Below are 20,968 nucleotides of genomic sequence, written 5' to 3'. Positions count from 1 at the left end.
GTTAAAATAAAAATTGGTAAAATGATTGAGCAGGACTCAGCACAGGAAAGGCAACAGAATGTTTGATCAATTGACATTTATATTTTCCTACTAACCTCCCAACAGTAAAAGTTTATAAAGAACATGTCTCCATGCTCAGCACCAGAAAAATGGAGAAGATTCCATCCCACTTACCAATATTCGATTACAGCATTTCCTCCCTAATGCTGCCAGGATAACCAGCCTTTAATTCCCTGCTTGTGTTTTAACTTTCCTCACAGCGTGCAAAAGCCAGCCATGTAAGCAATCTTCTAGTGTTTTGAAACAGTCTTAGAACCCACAGAATTCTGGAAGGCAGAGAGCAATGCATCCACTAGAAATGCAGTTTCTCTTTTTAAATCCTAAGATGGAAGTCATCAGATCCGGGCGTGTTGTCACTTAGTCCCATTCATTTTGGTACTATTTCTATACTTGTACTGCTTTTTAGTTTAGTTCCTCATTCTCACTAAACTCTTGGTTTGAGTGGAAGAGTAGGCTGGGATTTTTTTCATTGCAGGATCAGTGGTTGAAGGATGACCTTAGAGGTTTATAAAATCAAGAGGCATAAATAAGGGGAATAGCAAAATGGTCTTTTTCCCAGGGTAGGGGAATTCAAAATTAAGGGGCATATTTTTAAAAAGGTGAGAGAAGGGTTTAAAATGGATGCAAGGGGCAAGTTTTTACACGGGGTGGTTCGTATGTGGAAATAAATGTTAGACGGAGTCGTAAATGCAGGTACGGTCACAAAGTTTGGAGAGACATTGGGACAGGTATATGAATAAGAACGGTTTAGAGGTAAGTGGGTCAACCACAAGCAAATGGGATCAGTTAGTTTGGGAATCTTCATGAGCACAGATGAGTTGGACCAAAGGATCTGTTTCTGCATTGTATGACTATGACAAAGGTGTGAAGGTTTCAGCTGAAGCAACGAAGAGCGAAGGATGGCGGATGCTCCAAATATTTAACTGAGGAAAGGAAAATCAATCAATCATTCAAGAGAACAACAGAAACGGAGGAGGAAACAAAATTGGTGAAGCAGTAGACTGCTGCATAGAGATAATGTTATTCAACCAGTAATCCAGAGATTTGGACCTAATCCTTCAGAGACAATGATTCACAAACAGAAAATTGTTACGGTGTAGAAGGAGGCCATTCAACCTATTGTATCTGCACTGGTCTTCCAAACTTTGAGTGATTTACTTCAGCCCAGTTGAATTTGTTTTTCAAACTTTTCTCAGTAAAACTGAAAAATTTCATTTAATGTGTAAGGGCAAATATTCAGATTGATACAACCTCTTTAAAAGGCACCAATTTATCAGGTTAATGTTCCTAATACAACTTTTGTTGATTGTGATGCAATGTGACCCATCCCCTCCTCAAACATTTAGAGGTAGCAATATAAACCTCACTCCAGCGTCACCCTCCGGTTCATGCCAGCTTGCCATTCAGCAAGGGATGACCAAGTATTGATTGGTGTCACCAGCAATGTCCAATATGTTTAATAGCAACTCTTCTTCGAGTGGAGATTCTGGGCTTTTCTCATGCCCTTTTTGTACTGTGCAGATTTTCTTCTTTCAGTTTCTATACTTTTGTTCTATGTTGTCTCTTCCTCAAACATGCTTGCTCATGGTTGAGATTAGCTGTTGAGCTTCCTTGGATACTAATTCTGTTGAGACTGCTATTTCCAGAGCTTTTTTTTTTAAAAACATGTCTACAGTCCTTTCTATCATTGATCTCTTCTGGATTACATCACATCCTAAACTACACACCAGACTACCTCTGTCTCTGATAGCATTATTTAAGTTGGCCCTGAATTTTTAGGATTCTATCAACTTTATCATACTGGTTTGTTAAATCTGAACTGTTCAGTGAAACCAATAATTTTGATGAAAAAAGGTTCTGTAAGATTTCTGCTATCTCTTCATAGGTTTTTTGAAACTGACTCCTCAGAAGACAGAAAAGGGAAGGGCGAAGGGCCAGAGTTTGTGGCAGATGTTCCAAATACTGTATTTAAGTCAGGAGAAGAAAATCATACAAGAGCATTCCTTCAAGTCTCCCTCCATGATAATCAGGAACTCTGGCAACTATATCTGTTGTTTCAATTTTGTTAACTAGATCAATATATTGGAATATATTGTGTTGGAGTTAGAGCTCTCGGTATTTTCTTTGCAGTCTCATGGAGCAAAAAAGTTCCTGCTGTTATTTCTTTGTTCCAAATGGTAAGGGCTTGTGTAGCACAATATTCATGAAAACTTTAGCACCACCTATTTTACACATTCTAAACATGCCATTGTTTTCCATGGGGATCTGGGAATCATGGAATTGATCTCTGTCAAATTGAAAATCAAGGGTGAGAATCAAAAAAAATGTTCTCAAGGTAGATACAATCGGATCAAAAGGTTGTGGAAAGTTAGCTGAAAACGTGTTACTGGAAAAGCGCAGCAGGTCAGGCAGCATCCAAGGAATAGGAAATTCGATGTTTCGGGCATAATCCTGAAGAAGGGTTTATGCCCGAAACGTCGAATTTCCTGTTCCTTGGATGCTGCCTGACCTGCTGCACTTTTCCAGCAATACATTTTCAGCTCTGATCTCCAGCATCTGCAGACCTCACTTTCTCCTTGTTATGGAAAGTTAGGCAAGCTGGTCAAAATGGGAGTCCATGAACCCATAATTGAAAGTGATCGGACCATACCTATTATGCCAGTTATAAAGGTTGATGGATTGGTACACGTGTAGTGATTTTAAAGGTTACAATTAATTCAGTACTGTGTGCATAGCACATCCTTTGCCTTTAACTGATGACCTCTTTGTTGGACCAGATGGAGCAAGACAAGCAATGCCTGAGTAGTGTTATCACTGGATTGTTAATCCAGAAGCCCGGGTAATGTGCTGGGTACCCAGGTTCAAATCCTGCCATGGCAGATGATGGAATGTGAATTCAATTCAAAGAAAACTGTAATTAAGAGAGTGTAATGATGGCCATGAATCCATTGCCGATTGTTGGAAAAACCCAACTTGGACCAGACGGAAGTCAGCTTTTCAGCAAAATTGACCTCAGTTAAGCCTTTCTCCAGATCCTGGGTTACAGAAACAATAGACTTCCACTGGGAATCACATCTGCATTATTTCAACATGCCATGCGTCAGATTTTAAGATGTCCAGGTGTTACCTGCAGTATATTTCAGTCATGGGACGGAAAGGGATGGAGAAAGAACATCTCCACAATTTCAATGTTATTCTGAGGAAACTTAAAGATTATGGCTGACGAGTGAGGAAAGGAAAGGGTGATTTTTTTGAAAAAAATTTATTCTACTGAATATTTAGGCCTTGTCATTGGCATTAAGGGACTACACAAGGTACCTTCTCAAACAAAAGCCGTTATGGAGGCACCAGCACCTAAAAATGTAAAATGGCAACAATGATTTTTGGGGCTGTTAAGTTATAATAGCAGGTTTGTCCCCGGTCTTGCAACCATTCAAATCTTTGCAATTAGCATGTTGTGCATCATTGTATGGAATGGGAGCAGTTGTTTCTCACATATTACTCAATAGTGAGGAGAAGCAAAAAGCATTTTGATCAAGAGTTAAACAAAGCAAAAGTGAACATTGCACAGCTCAAGGAAGAAAGGCTCTCGGTATCATTTTTGACATTAGACAATTTCCCTAATACTTGAGTTCTGAGGAAAGAGTCACCAGACCAGAAAAGTTAACTGATTTCTCTTCACAGATGCTGCCAGATCTGCTGAGATTTTTTCAGCTACTTCTGTTTGTGTCCACCAATACTTGTATGGTCAGGAATTTACCAAACTGACAGATCATTGACTACAATGTTTAATCCTCATACAAGTAGACAGCCATTCGCAGAGTGAGCAATGTTGCTATCAGTTCATACGGTTATACAAATAAGCACCAGTCATACAATTTATTGGGAATGCTGATGGGCTCTTTAGAACATAGAACAGTACAGCACAGTACAGACCCTTCGACCCTCTGTGTTGTGGCAGCTTTTTAATCCTACTTTAAGATCAGACTAACCTATATACCCTTCACTGTGCTAATCTTGCATGTGTCTATCCAAGTGTCGCTTGAACATCCCTCATGAATCAGACTCTACTACAATTGCCAGCAGTCCATTCCATGCACCCACCACTCTGTGTAAAGAACCCACCTGATATTTCCACTAAACCTTCCTCCAATTACCTCAAAATGATGCCCTTGCGTGACAGACATTTCCGTCATGGGAAAAAAAGTCTCTGGCTATCCACTCTATATATGCCAGTCAACACCTCTAGATTACCTTTGCCAAATGAGTTGACTTCAACAGTTCTTACATTCTCATATGAAGTGGAAGATGTCTATGTATATGGGGTATAAGCAAGCAGGAAAAGAGTTAAATTGTAAGTTTTGTGAAACAAGAGGTTCAGCTGAGCATGACTCAGATCAGATAAACTTACTGTTAACAATGGGGTACTGGAGGCAAGGGTAATGGGTTAACATGGTGGAAAGCATTCATTATGTAGAGCCATTTAACAAGATGAGGTAGTATTGAGTATATGAGTTTAGTTTAACAAGGTGAAAAATATTTAAGTGAAGTCAGTTATTCATTGCATAACAGCAGATAGTTTAATCTTTACTATTGACACTTGCTGATTGTAAAGGTCACCCAATTAATATGTATGTTGCCTTATCTGAATGTATCACTCTGTAAAGTGACTATATAAAATTGAGAAACTGCTGCTCCAAAGAAAACAGTGAACTCAGAGTCATAGAGATGTACAACATGGAAACAGACCCTTCAGTCCAACCCATTCATGCCGACCAGATATCCCAATCAAATCTAGTCCCACCTGCCAGCACTTGGCCCACATCCCTCCAAACCTTTCCTATGCATATACCCATCTAAATGCCTCTTAAATGTTGCAATTGTACCAGCCACCAGCACATCCTCTGGCAGGTCATTCCTGATGAAGGGCTTATGCTCGAAACGTCGAATTCTCTATTCCTGAGATGCTGCCTAACCTGCTGTGCTTTGACCAGCAACACATTTGCAGCATTCCATACACTTACCACCCTCTGTGTGAAAAAGCTGCCCCTTAGGTTTCTTTCATATCTATCCCCTCTCACCCTCGACCTATGCCCTCTAGTTCTGGACTCCCCGACCCCAGGGAAAAAGACTTTGTCTATTTATCCTATCCATGCCCCTCAATTTTGTAAACCTTTAGAAGATCACCCCTCAGCCTCCAACGCTCCAGGGAAAAACAGCCCCACCCTGTTCAGCATCTCCCTATAGCTCAAATCCTCCAACCCTGGCAACATCCCTGTACATCTTTTCTGAACGCTTTCGAGTTTCACACCATCTTTCCAATAGGAAGGAGACCAGAATTGCACACAATATTCCAACAGTGGCCTAACCAATGTCCTGTACAGTCACAACATGACCTTAACACCTGTACTCAATACTCTGACCAATAAAGGAAAGCATACCAAATGTCTTCTTCACTATCCTATCTACCTGCGACTCCACTTTCAAGGAACTATGAACCTGCACTCCAAAGTCTCTTTGTTTAGCAACACTCCCTAGGACTTTCCCATTAAGTGTATAAGTCATACTAAGATTTGCTTTCCCAAAATGCAGCACCTCACATTTATCGGAATTAAACTCCATCTGCCACTTCTCAGCCCATTGGCCCATCTGGTCCAGATCCTGTTGTAATCTGAGGTAACCCTCTTTGCTGTCCACTACACCTTCAATTTTGGTGTCATCTGCAAACTTACTAATTGTACCTCTTATGCTCACATCCAAATCATTTATGTATATGACAAAAAGTAGAGGACCCAGCACCGATCCTTGTAGCACTCCGCTGGACACAGGCATCCAGTCTGAAAAACAACCCTCACCAACACTGTCTTCTACTGTTGAGCCAGTTCTGTATCCAAATGACTAGTTCTCCTCGTATTCCGTGAGATCTAATCTTGCTAATCAAACACCTTACTGAAGTCCATATAGATCACATCTACTGTTTGGCCCTCAATCTTCTTTGTTACTTCTTCAAAAAACTCAATCAAGTTTGTGAGACATGATTTCCATGCACAAAGCCATATTGACTATCCTGAAATCAGTCCTTGCCTTTCCATATACATGTATATCCTGTCCCTCAGGATTCCCTCCAACAACAACTTGCCCACCACTGAGGTCAGGCTCACCAGTCTATAGTTCCCTGGCTGGTCTTTACTGTCCTTCTTAAACAGTGGCTGTCTCAATGCACATGAGCAATCATTCTCTCTCCCTCCAGGGCCCGGAGTAAAAGATAAAACTATTGTGTCTGAGCATTTTTCTTCAATTGGGGAGAGGAGGAGAGGGGAACAGGATGACACATACAAGTAATGAATGCTCCAGTAATGGCAGGTCAATTAAGTAGAATGCCAGAAAAAACCCACACCTATAAAAGGGACATACATGGCAAGAACACAGGAACAAACCCTAAACTGAAGCCATATGCCACATGAGAGCTGGCACTATCGGTGCAAACAGAATGCCTGCTATTGGAAATGAGAGCCATCATTCCGCCACATAACAACGATGGGAACAAGGGTCAGCAGATTAAAATGAGAGCTATAAGCAAAATCACGTTAAACAAATACACTGGGGGGAAATAGTTGTTAGTTCCTGAAACAGAATAATTTCATTTTAGTTCCTAATGGAACTTAACACTTAGAAGGAGTCTCAGACTGGCAAGTAGCATCAGATGAACAGTTCAATATTAAAAAGATATCTTGCACATATGTAGCACTTTTAAACACAAGTTAGGGTGGCACAGTGGCTCAGTGGTTAGCACTGCTGCCTCACAGCACCAGGGACCCGCCCTCAAGCAACTGTCTGTGTGGAGTTTGCACATTCTCCCAGTGTCTGTGTGGGTTTCCTCCAGGTACTCAGATTTCCTCCCACATTCCAAAAGATGTGCAGGTCAGGTGAATTGGCCATGCGAAATTGCCCATAGCATTAGGTGCATTAGTCAGGAGTAAACGTGGGGAAATTGACTCTGGGTGGGTTATTTTTCGGAGGGTCAGTGTGGGCTTGTTGGGCTGAAGGGCCTGTTTCCATACTGTAGGGAATCTAATCTAATCTAAAAGGTTCCCAGACACTGCACTGGTGCACACTCAAACAAAATCTGATACTGAGTCATTTATTAAGAATGAAAGCAGTTAACAGAAAATCTATGACCTTGGCCAAGCTTTAACAAACATCTTTGAAAAGAAACAAGGAAAAAAAAGAGGTAACAAGATGAAAAAGGTTTATGGAGGGAATTCCAGATATTAAGCTTATAGTAGTTGATGCTGTAGCTGCCAATAGTACAGTAATTACAAACAGAGATGCACAAAAGCCAGAATTGGAGGAGGAGTGCAACGATCTCAAAAAGCCATAGTACTGCAAGGGATGAGAGAGTCAGGCCACCAGTGGAATACAAGGGTTGAGCTCAATTCTTCAGCTAACTCCTAATCAGAGTCTCAAACTTTCAGCAACAATTTTACACTTTACTTTTAAAGGTGTTGTAGCACAGCCTACCTCTGGGTCAGAAGGCCTGGGTTCAAACCCCACCTACTCCAGAGGTGGGTCATAACACAGCTGAACAGGATGATTAAAATTACCCTTGGTTTAATTTTTTTTTAAAAATGGATCTTTGTTCCAATTTCCCCTACTACCTCCAAAACGTTGTGTATGTGAATTTCTAGGTAAAGTACCTATTCATGCACCCCTCTTAAAAGAAAAGAGCACCATTTAATATTTTCTCTTTGTCACTATATTGAATTTCATGTGCCAGGTTTCTACCCATTTCACTTGCAAGTCTTTGTGCCAATTTACTCTCACCTGCAAAATTGTGATAACAGCAGAAATTGTTGATCTGTTTGAACTTAAGCCACAAGACTATACATACATAACCATACCCCATACATATTTAAGCATACAAAATCAACATGAACCTAATTTTAGGGGCTATATTTTAGGTGATGAGACAGTTCATTCCACATTCATGACTAACATCTGCCACATCATCATAATACAAAGCAAAACCACAGACGCTAGAAATCTGAAACAAAAGCAGAAAGTGCTAGAGAAACTCAATAGGTCTGGCAGCATCTATGGAGAGAATATGGTTTGTCTCACTGGTGTTTGTCTAACATCTCACAAACAATTACCATAGCTTTCATAATATTTCTCCCACTACCAACACAATTTATCACTATATAGATCTCTATCTTTTTCACATTGCTACAATTTTCTAGATCATGGCTATAGAGACAGGTTAACTAGCACTACCTTTTGTCCAAAGGCACAAATTTCCTCATACTTGACCATGGGCAACTCTTTCTGCTTTCAACAATTTGTAATATTTCCACTGATAAAATGACAATGCTTGCTGCTCTACAATGAGCTAAGACTACCTGCCATAATAAGCAGTTCAGCACTCAGTCTGATGATCCTAAATCCAGAATGAGTCAAACATTTTCCTTATTTTTACATACATTTAATTTTTTTCTAAGACTCCCTCGCTAAAAAACTACATGCCTATTGTCATTTTTGTCATACTTGTTTATAGTTATCAAAAAATTCCAATGATTACACATAAATGAAAATTGCTCATATAAAGTAGAAATGCTGTAGCGTTTCAGTTTTGCAGCTTTCTGTTCCTCAGCTGTATGGCAATGAATTATTTGATTTTATTTTCATATCACCATTTGGTCATGGAAGTAGGTGATGGAGAAGTGGCAACAGAAAAGAAAATGAAACTGTCAAAAAAGAAAACTGCTAGGATTTAGGGGAAAAAGAGTGTATTTAAAAGTTGGATGGCGATAGAAGGTAAAAGATCACTAAATCCAATGCAAATATTCATTACATGCTGGAAAAACCAACAGCTTATAGTCTTGTGGCTCAAATGCCAAGATAACAACAGCAAGGCTCACATCCAAGGCAACACCAGCCACGTATGACGTTAACAAGCATGCATGTTCCAGTCATTAAATAAAAGACGTAAGGATAAAGACCGCGAGAACTCAGATTCACGTTTAGGGCCTTGTACAGTGTAGACGCGCAAGAGGTTCCAGGTTCATATCTCAGACAAGTCCTTGTTTTCAATTGTGATAGGGGACTCTAGTCAGACTGACTAGTGTGTGGCCAGCAGCAAAAGATCAGAATGGCTTCCCCGGTGCCAGGATCAAGGATATCAGAGGGTGCAGAATTTCTCAAAAAGTGGAGAGAGATCAGCAGGTGGCCATTGTACACAGGGAAATAGTGAGGAACGAGACCAGAGACTGGTACAGTTGGGAAAAGGAGTGAGCCAAATAGTCACACAAGGCATGAATAAAGCAGAGAACAGAGAACAAGGTAGGACTGAAATTAATCTGCATTTATTTCAATGCAAGAGGCCTAACAGGGAAGGCTGATGAACTCAGGGCTAGGGATATCATAGAGGACTAGACAGGTCTGGCAGTTTTAATGTTCCAGAATACAAATGCTATAGGAAGGATAGAAAAGGGGGGCAAGAGAGGAGGGGGAGTGGCATTTTTGATAAGGGATAGCATTATGACTGCACCTAGGGAATACATCCAGGGAAGTTATTTGGGTGGAACTGAGAAATAAGAAAGGGATGATCACCTTATTGGGATTGTATTATAGACCCCCTAATAGTCAGAGGGAAATTGAGAAACAAATTTATAAGGAGATCTCAGCTATCTTTAAGAAAAATAGGATGGTTATGGTAGGGGATTTTAAATTTCCAAACAGATTGGGAGTGTCATAGTGTTAAGGTTTTAGATGGAGAGGTATTAAGCGTGTACAAGAAAATTTTCTGATTCAGTATATGGATATATCTACTAGAGAAGATGCAATACTAGACCTACACTTAGGAAATAAGGTAGGGCAGGTGACTGAGGTGTCAGTGGGGGAGGAAGCACTTTAGGGCCAGTGAGCAATCATAATTCAATCAGATTTAAAATAATGATGGAAAAGAATAGATCAGATCTAAAAGCTGAAGTTCTAAACTGGAGGAAGGCCATTTTGACGGTATTAGGCAAGAACTTTCAAAAAGGTGATTGAATGCAAACATTTTCAGATAAAGAGATGGCTGGAAAATAGGAAGCCTCCAAAAATGAGATAACAAGAATCCAGAAACAGCATATTCCTGTTAAGGTGAAAGGAAAGGCTGGTAGGTGTAAGGAATGCTAGATGACCAGAGAAATTGAGGACTTGGTTAAGAAAGAGAAAGCAAGGAAGCATGTCAGGTATAGACAGCAGTCATCAAGTGAATCCTTAGGAGTACAAAGGCAGTTAAAAGTATGCTTAAGTATACTTAAAAGTATACTCAGGAGGGCAAAAAAAGGAGACATGAGATAGCTATGGCAAATAGGGTTAAGGAGAATCCAAAAGGGATTCAATAAATACATTAAAAGGACAAAAGGGTAACTAGGGAGAGAATAGGGCCCCTTAAATATCAAAAAGGCAGCCTGTGTGTGGAAGGCAGGAGATGGGAAGAGATACCAATCAAGTATTTTGCAACAGTATTTACTGTGGAGAAAGACATGGAAGATACAGAATGTGGGAAAATAGATGGTGCCATCTTGAAAAATGTCCATATTACAGAGGAGGTGGAGCTGGATTCTTAAAATGCATACAAGTGGATAAATCCACAGGATCTGATCCATTTAACCCTCGAACTTTGCAGGAAGCTAGGCAAGTGATTGCTGGGCCCCTTGCGAAGATATTTATATCAATAGTTACAGGTGAGTTTGAAGAAGACTGGAGGTTTGCTAACGTGGTGCCAGTATTTAAGAAAAAGGTGGTAAGGAAAAGCCAGGTAACTATAGACCAGTGAGCCTGAAATCAGTGGTAAATAGTGGAGCAGCTTACAACTACAATAAATCTCCAGAAAATGAAGGCGGCTCATCTCTGCTAATCAACCTGTAATGTTTGGTTCATAGATGACTGTCATAATTAATGCTATTGTTTGGAATTAGTGTTTCAATTGTACAAGCATATTTGCATATTGAGACACTTGTGAACCAAGCAAACATCATACTCAAGGTGATACACTGCAAATTGTAAAATGCAGCTTTTAAATCATACTTATACATGCACTTTTTAAAAATATTTCAAAGAGAATGTTCATCATTACATGAGGAGTTCCGAGGGTTCATCCCAGAGAAAGGTAACCATCTCAGAATTATCCTTGGCATCAAGGGCTTATTTTTGTCAGAGAAGCTCTGCAATACCACTCATCTTTCATTAGCATCCGCACACAGTGAGACAGAATTCCGAAGATACATTTTAAAAGATCCTTGTCTAGAGATTTTTGCTTCCATGTCAGGAAATAAACAGTGCATAAATGTAAAATTGTGTCAATTTTGCTTCCATTACCTGCACTTACAAAAAATATTTCATGTTGGTTAGTTGCAATGAAATAAGGACAATTCACAAGACTATCAGTTCAAGGGTGGGCGTGAACAGAGATCTTTTGGTTGGCAAGTGAACTCTAATTAGTGGAGACATTTCAATGAAAAATGCACCACGAAATGTTGGAAGTGAGGAGGATAAAATTATAATTCTTATTCCCAGTTACAAAATAAATGTCTCTTACAACTTATTTATAAGAAGCAATCTCAAAGTTTCCTTCAACCAGAAATCACTTTGCAATCTACTGTTAAGTAGAAGAAACATGCAACACTGTCACAGAAGTTGCTGTCAGACTTGCTGAGCTTTTCCGGCATCAGTGAAGGGCAAATCAGAGTTGACGTTTTGAGTCCTGTGAACTGAGGAAGGGTCACTAGATCCGAAACGTTAACATTTCTCTGCACAGATGCTGCCAGTCCTGCTCAACCTTTCCAGCGACTTCTGTTTTTATTTCTGATTTACAGCATCCGCCAGTTCTTATGCAACGTCATGTGGCCATATCTTGTGAAAACACTAATGGCTCACTAATATCCTTTTGGGAAGTAAACCTGCCATATTTAGTTGGTCTGACCTATGTGTCTCCAGGCACACAGCAATTAAGTTAACTCAATCACCATCTGGGCATTTAGGGACAAAAAAATACTGCTGGCTAAGCCAACTGATGTCTATATTCCATGAACACATTTGTAAAAACTACAACTATTACCTGGTACCTTCAAGATTAGGAATCAAGCACAACCTAACAACCAGTTTTTTAAAAAATTATATTCCACATAAATGCAATATGAAAACTATACCAATTAATATTTGAAATAAGAGGAGCTTCTTTTCTTCCTGAAAATAGACTAATTATGAGGAACATACTGCCATTTCAGTCAAAAACCATCAGGCAAGCTTTTTGCAGGAAATTAGTGCACATTTTTAATCATCACATTTAAGAGAACGGTTTCATGCTAATACAAAGGATCAAGCAAATATTCAGTTAAGTGTATGATTGGCAGCCAGTTGATGGGACAGCTGGTTTTTGATGCAGAATGATGCGAGCAATGTGTGTTCAGTTCCTGCAGTGGCTCACACTACCACTAACGGCTCATCTTTTGAATGTGGTGCGGTGATCCTCAGGTTAAACTATCACCAGTCATCCTTCTCTAATGAGACAGCAGTCTATGACTTGGTAGAACTATGATGACTTTACATTTACTTTTTTCATTTTGTAATACATACAGGTACAAGATTCTCTTCAGGAAGCAAAAATTATCCATGTTTAGTTTTAATAAAAATTGCAAGGCATTGATGTCTAATTTGCCTCAGCAATGTAGGCACATTGCGTCAAATGTACGAGATTAATCAATTGCACTGTACTATCAGAAGGAAGAGGTTACTACATACAGTATATTGTGAATATTTCATTTTGAAAGGCAATAACTGACACAAGTTGAATCACAGAAGAGGGGATTTTAGCTGTAACACATATTCCAAATTCCATCCAAATAGAATACCAAAAAAGGACACGGAACAAGTATTTGGTGCAGTGTTCTATCGAAGTAAAGGCCCTCAAGGGAACTTACATAATGAAGAGAGATATACTAGTTTTCCAAAGTAGTCACTGGATGACATTATTTGCCAGGATTTTGCAGCAGGCAACAAAGTCACTTGTCTCAAACAAAGATGACATGTTTCTAGAGGACATTCAAACCTAGTTAAGAACGCATCGAGACTAGAACGCTTGCACTTTGGTGCCGGACAGCTTATGTCCACACTCTAAACCAGGTATTGATCCCTCCCTTTCCTAGTTAGCTCTTCTTTGTGTGTTACTACTTGACAAGTCAAATCCTAGACTGAAACCTGCTTCATGGTACATTTTTTCATAAAATTTAATGTGGCCGTCTATCACTGAAATATAAGCACAAGATTGTGGATTTGGTTTTAACACAGGAATATAGACACACAGGCAGGCCATTCAACTCAAACCTATTCCACGATCTGTAGCCTAAACCCATACGCCTGCCTTTGGCTTATATCCCTTAATACCTTTGCTTAATGAAACTTTATCTCAGATTTAAAATAAACTGATCATGGTATCCACTGCCATTTGTTGAAAACAGTTTCAAATCTCTGCCACCCTGCATATGAAAAAGTGTTGAAAATGTGTTGCTGGTTAAAGCACAGCAGGTTAGGCAGCATCCAAGGAACAGGAAATTCGATGTTTCGGGCCAGAGCCCTTCATCAGGAATGAAGGAGAGCCCTCATTCCTGATGAAGGACTCTGGCCGGAAACATCGAATTTCCTGTTCCTTGGATGCTGCCTAACCTGCTGTGCTTTAATCAGCAACACATTTTCAGCTCTGATCTCCAGCATCTGCAGACCTCACTTTTTACTCTATGAAAAAGTGTTTCCTAATATGTCTTCTGAACAGTCTAGCTGGGCAGCACAGTGGTTCAGTGGCTAGCACTGCTGTCTCACAGCGCCACAGATCCGGGTTCAATTCCCGCCTTGGGCGACTATGTGGAGTTTGCACATTCTCCCAGTATCTGTGTGGGTTTCCTCTGGGTGCTCCAGTTTCCTCCCACAATCCAAACATGTGCAGGCCAGGTGAATTGGCCACACTAAATTGTTCAGCGTTAGGTGCATTATTTGGAGGTAAGCGTATGGTAGGGGAATGGGTCTGGGTGGGTTACTCTTCGGAGGGTTGGTGCAGCGTCAACTTGTCGTTTCCATACTGTTAGAGAATCTAATTTAATTCACAAACTATATCACCTAGCTCTAGAATTCTCAACTAATGGAAATAGCTTATTTATCTACCTAGTCTTTTCTTATTATCAAATTGAAGATTTCAATCAGATTACCCATTAACCTTTAAATTTTAGAGAAAACAGGCCTAAATTTATGTAAGACATCCTCAATTCCTGGAGTCCAGTATCATTCTTGTTGACCCACATTGTACTCTCTCCAAGGCCAATATATCGTTCCTAAGGTGAAGTGCCAAGATCTACTCAAAGTACTCCAAGTGAGGTCCAACAACTGTTCTGTATAACTTCAGGGTAACGTCTGCATCCTCAATTCCAATCGATATGTGGGTTTTGGACAAAGTAAAGATTGGGATACGTGAGGGGGAAATGATCAAGATAGGAGGAGTCAATGAAGAGAATCAAAGATGGAATGTGGGAATAGTTAAACTTACTGTTGCACAGTTATTGTGACTGCACAGGATGATCAAAGCCTACACAGATTGAAAATTACAGTTGATAAGTGATTAAGGTGGGGAAATCTTTTCATCAAAAAAGACAGCTGCAGAAGGAAATTTTTTTTTATTAAAAAGGAGATAAACAAGAATGGTGAAGGAGACCGTGAAGTGGGGCAGAGGTGATCTAAAAACAGAAAAGTACTACAAAAGACTATATGCTCAAGGTGTTGATAATAAGGATAGATTAATTTCTATGGGCAGAAATGTTTAGAGAGGTCAGGCAGATCAGAGGACATTTTTCTCATTTTTGAAAGAGAAATTTATCTAATTGTACATGCAGCCACTAAACCCAACTATTTCACTTTGGTTCCCAAATAAACCGCTTTAGCTGTTCATCAAGTGAAATACATCATACAAAATGTTTTTTAAAAATTCCTTATTCCTTACTTCTAAGGGGAGTTGCATGCTGGGTTAAAATTTTGGAATTTCCTGCCTAATAGCACTAAGACAGTTCCTGGGGTATAGCAATTCACAAAGGCAATTCACCACTACTTTTTCCAGGGCAATTAGGGATGGACAATAAATGCTGGCCTATCCAACAACTCCCACATTCTATGTTTTAAAAAAAGCCAAGGAAAAATCACTTTTTCCATCTTAAGTATCTCAGCCTTTATTAGAATTATCTCCAGCAAGAAAAAAAACTGTATCAAGCACTGAGGTTAAACTTAAGTGTAAAGCTGATTCCCTAATGCCAAAATATGAATAATAAGAAAAGGAACTTATCAAGCTTTAAAAGAAGGAGCCAGATGATCTTACTGGTATACAAGCAAGTAGGAAACGCAAATGTAAGACATTAGTTAAAAATCAAAATTTTAGTAGGTACAAAATAAATTCAGTTGAAGTGGTAAAAGACAAGTTTAGGAACGATTTTAAAATCCACATACAAGAGTGCTGCATATATTATATCTTATGAAATGAACAAATATTGGTCAAAACGACCTTCTCTCTAATTATTTTGTGGCCCTTAAAGAGAAAAATTAGGTGCTCCAGAACATGCCTGAAATATTCAGTCACTTGGTGGTGCTCTAAAGGCACAAAACAGAACTATTAGAGAGATAGAAAGAAACAAATCAACACAAATGAAGATGATGAATGGCCAAGAGAACAAGTTAATATAAAAAAAACTCAAACAACTGCAGGATGATGCAGTAGAGTATGCCCACACTGGGATACTGTTAATCAACCTGTCACCTGAAATCAAAATAGCACGCAGCAGAGACACAAAGAGCTTCTCAGTTAAGAGGAATCAAAACAAGCAGAACCTCCTTCTGGCAAGGATGCAGCAAACATTTTTTGCCCCCCTGTGGAATCAGAGCGAGAAAGGACTACCCCAATTCAGCATTTTCCAAAAATAAGTTGAATCCATATTTCATTAATCAGACTGAGATCCAAAGTTTCCACTAGTTCTCAAATGGAATGCATGAAAAGATTATTTCATTTAGAAATATAAAACTTTGCTTAGTTATCCTATTAAACTAAGCTGCAATTTGGGTGGTCTGGTATTTTGAGGAAACAGTTCCTTTATTTTAAAAATGAGAACAGGGAAAAATGCTGACATGGTCAGAGGTCAAACAAATTTCAGATTTAGAGTCCATATAAACAAAACGGAAACAGACCCTTCAGTCCAACTCGTCCATACCAACTGGATATCCTAAATCAATCTAGTCCCATTTGCCAGCATTTGGTCCATATCCCACTAAACCCTTGCTGTACCCATTTATCATCATGCACCCAGCCAAATGCCTTTTAAATGTTGTAATTGTATCACACTCCACCACTTCCTCTGGTAGCTCATTCCATACACTCGCCACTCTCTGCATGAAGTCATACCTTAGGTCCCTTTTAAATTTTTCCCCTCTCACCTTAAACCTATTGAATTATATTTGTGCAACGTTCATTACTTAGGATTAAATCAGAGTCATAAAGTTACAGCAGATTAAAGGAGTAAGATTCTACCAAATCACATTAATTGTATGAAAAACTTGAAAATCAGTTTGCGTAGAGAGACAGCTATTTTCTCTGGGCTGGCAAGTTTCTAGAGATACTTATCAAAATAGCTCCAGATGCAGATCTACCTCCAGCAGCAACACTGTTAATGGCAATTAGACAGGACCAAAAGGATTATTTCTGTGCAGTTTGTTCAATGTCACACTGCAGTGAATAAGCAATGCTGCATAGGAATATGGAAAGAACGTTCATGTGCACTGGGAGTACTGAATTTCTACATTGCTGAGAAGCGAGATATTGCAGTTGAAGTTTTCATCCAACATTCAATAAAAACACAAGGTGCCACATTTCAAAAGAACACAAAACAACGTATGCCACAGGAGAAAGAAAAATATACTGATTGACACCTTGGTTAGCAGGTCAAGTTGCTGCCATACCAAATAGGCTTCCCCAAGATCCAGGTAGTTCAAAGCCTGAACATAGTTCTTTTGTTGGCATTGCATGGGATACCTGCATATGAATGTATGTTGCTTGTGATCAGTATGAATGAGGTAAATTAACAATTTTGACTGATTAATTTAAATTGGTTGTTACTCAGCTTTCAAGAAAGGATTACTCAGCAAGAGCTGCTCAATGACAGAACCACATTTAAACAATACACAGTTTGTGTTGGGTTTTGCAAGTAGAAGCTGGTGGGGTACAGTCTGTAATACGCTTATTACGATAGCCAAGCAAACAGGCTGCTTGACTAAATTAGCCAATTAGGGCATTTGGTTTATGTACTTGCCATTGTGCCACAGTATGTTCACACAAAGCTGGACAATTTCATGAGGGGCATGAATAGGACAAACAGATAAGGTCTTTTCCCTGGGGTGGGCAAGTCCAGAACCAGAGGACATAGGTTCAGGGAGAGAGGGGAAAGATATAGAAGGGACAACTTTTTCACACAGACAATGCATGCATGGAATTAGCTGCCAGAGGAAGTGGAGAATGAATACGAAGGGTTTAGAAGGAAATGGGCCAAGAGCTGGTAAATGAGACGAGATTGGGTTAGGATATCTGGTGAAGGAATAGGATACCTATTCCTGATGAAGGGCTTATGCTCGAAACGTCGAATTCTCTATTCCTGAGATGCTGCCTGGCCTGCTGTGCTTTGACCAGCAACACATTTGCAGCTGTGATCTCCAGCATCTGCAGACCTCATTTTTTACCCTTAGGATATCTGGTCGCCATTGATGAGTTGGACCGAAGGAAACGTTTCTGTGCTGTACATTTCTATGATGCTATGACAATTGTGTAATATGTCGATCATCTTTTTGGACACAAAACTTCCTGCAACATCTGACGTTTTGTATTTTGACAGGTGCACTTAGTTACAACATTAGGTACCATGATCATACAAAAGCAGGACAACTGTTTGCATAACCTGTTTTAATTGGCTGAGAAGCAAACATGGACCAGAATAGAGGTTTTCACATTAAAACTAGTGCCATAGAATCTTTTACAGCCATCTATGGAGTCAGATACGATCCAGGGGAGAAAAGCAGTTTCAAACACTCAGTTTTGAGGGATTAGGTGAGATCATGGTGCTCAAAAGTTTATAGTAGAAATCAAACTGCAACTCTAAAAACTAATTGTTGACAACTAAGCACAATCTTGTTAGATTTTATGTTGTTTTCTATTAGATTTATCTTTAGCATTAATAACCATGGGGGTCAATTAGCACAGTTGGCTGGATAACTAGTTTCCAATTCACAATGATGCTAACAGCATGGGTTCAACTCCCATGCCAGCTGAGGTTATGAATTGAGAATCCTTCTCAATCTCTCCCCTCACCCAAGGCATATTAACCCTCAAGTTAAACCACCATCTGTTCTCTTTCCCTAATGAGAGAGCTGCCTATGGTCTGGTAAGACTAAGGTGACCTCCTTTTAACTTTCTATTTAAAATCACCACCACCAACAAAAGCAAATTGCTTATTCATTTCTTCATTTTTTAAAAATCTATGCATGAAAGGCTATACAGCTATTTAGTTCACATTTGACATTTCAGAAACTAAGAACTTATAGAATTGATTCATAAAGTGCTAATTTCTACATCATTCTGATTACAGACAGGAAGGTTGCAAGGACTTTTAACCAACAGATCCAGCAGGATTTAAACTATAATTCGGTGGTGCAGTGGCTCAGTGATTAGGACGACTGTGGTCTCACAATGTCAGGGACCCACGTTCAAATTCAGCCTTGAGTGATTGGTAGAATGTACAAACTCGACACAATGTCTGCATAGGTTTTTTTCCCAGGTTCTTCATTTCCTCCCACTGGAAATGTGGGTTAGATGAATTGGCTATGCTGAAAATGTTCAGAGTTCAGGAATGTGTAGGGTAGGTGAATTAGCAATGGTAAATGTGGGCTTACAGGGATACCATTGGGGACTGGGTCTGGATAGGGATGCTCTTCGGAGGGGAGACTTGATGGGCCAAAAACTGTCTTCCACACTATAGCGGTTCTATGGTTCTATAATTGCCAGGCCTTGTTTCCAGATGCGGTGCGGAGCTCTGCAATGCGATCTTCCTAGATCGCCGCCATCTTGAATTCCTCCATGTCTCCAATTAACCTGGAATGCCCTTCTATATTCTGCATTGAATTAGGATGTGATCAGTCTTGATGTTTTAAAAAAAAGAGCAACTGTTGGTCTGAGTTGCAGATTGTGGAGGTATACAACTCCTCTACAGGTGATGCCACAGTACCTCAGTTTTGGAATGCTTGATCAGTTCTTACTTTAGCACTGTGACAGTACCAGTTTACAAAATAGAACTTGTCTTTTAAAAGGTGATCAGATTTAGGCTTCAGTAGCTGTCAAGCTTTCAAGACTTGGTCTGTTTTGTAATATGGCCAATCCACCTTTGACAGCTATTGAAACCTTCTTTCCCCCCAACAAATTTTGCAATCTGCTAAATTTCTTCCAAATGACAATTAATATGAAACAATAATGATTATTCAGCTCAAGAGCATGTTTCTTTGACTTTGGGTCCAATATCATATTGAGAATTTACACAGCCAGATCCATGTGGCAATATGTTACTGTGCCCTGTATATAGTTAATCTATCCAACCAATAGGAAAGCGCACAGATGAGCGGGAGTCATCTAAAGCCCCCATGCCCAAGAGTTTCCTTACTGTAGGGCAAACTGTAAATCAGGAAATAAAGAAAGCATGTACACAAAATTTCATTGTACATGGACGATGTCCTAATTTTTTTGTCAAATCCAGCAGTTTCAGTGCCTCGCCTGATACAATGCATCAGCTTGTTTGGCATCTTTTCAGGATACAAGATTAATTTTGTAAAAATCAGAGGCTATGCCTACAGGTGGTCTTACGAAGGTGTTAGATCTGGAGGACAAATTTTGATTCCCATTTAAGTGGTCACAGGGAGGTTTTATGTATTTGAGCATATTCTTTACTCCAGTTCTTGATCAGTTGTTTAAAGCTAATTTTGTTCAATTTTTCTTCAAAAATCAAACAAGACCTTCGAAGATAGGAGGCACTTCCGCTCTCATGGTTAGGTCAAATGGCGCTTAAGAGGAATATTCTCCCCAGTTTGTGGTTCCCTATACGGATGTTCCCCTGATTTTCAGTTCGGGGGGGGGGGGGGGAAAGAAAGAGAGTGGATCTCCTGGACATTAAAAACTACCAACTAAGCTCGCTTTTAGCCTACATGAGAGTGTGATTGGGCTTGTGGAGACCCTCTTTCAATATGGTTACCTCTCAGACAAGGTACTCCCTTACTAGCTTACTGTTTTTTTGGACAAAATGAGGAGAATTAAGGAATATTGCCATAACCCAATAGTTATCAATACTATTAAAGCACAGAGGGCAATTCAGCAGAGGGAAGGCTATAATGGCAAAACATTTTCTCTTAGACCTATAGTGGGGATGCCAGGTTTTCAACCAGGAATAATAGATTCATGATTCAAACATTGGGCAGTTAAGGGTATCTCTTGCCTGGATGATTTATTTGAGGGAGACACAATGATGTCCTTTGATTAGTTAGCATGGAATTACGAGCTAACAGGGATCTCTTTTGTTAATTTTTCAAATAAGGGATTTTATTAAAAGAAACTACACTTTGATCCCTACAGATCCGACATAGGAAGAAGGGTGCTTAGTGCTATGAATACACTTTCTGTCGGCACTATATCATTGGCGGAGGGGGGGCTCCTCAGTTACGTTTGATCAAATTCTGCAGGGTGTGGGGGAGAGAGAGCGCTAGACGTTGAGGGTTCTACAGAGGCATGGAAGGATATTTGGGAAACGCA

The 20,968-nt window shown here is 39.7% G+C and overlaps 1 protein-coding gene across 4 annotated transcripts in view; it reads right to left on the bottom strand.

Annotated features, from left to right (window-relative positions):
• The window catches only part of LOC132815652 (sodium bicarbonate cotransporter 3-like), a 157,842-nt gene that overhangs the window by 95,050 nt on the left and 41,824 nt on the right, over positions 1–20,968 (bottom strand). The gene's annotated exons all lie outside the window — the stretch shown is intronic.

This window comes from Hemiscyllium ocellatum, chromosome 5 (genome assembly GCF_020745735.1).
Source record: "Hemiscyllium ocellatum isolate sHemOce1 chromosome 5, sHemOce1.pat.X.cur, whole genome shotgun sequence".
NCBI classification, from domain to species: Eukaryota; Metazoa; Chordata; class Chondrichthyes; order Orectolobiformes; family Hemiscylliidae; genus Hemiscyllium; species Hemiscyllium ocellatum.
Note: the sequence above shows the minus strand (reverse complement) of the source record. Positions and strands in the feature narration are given on the sequence as shown.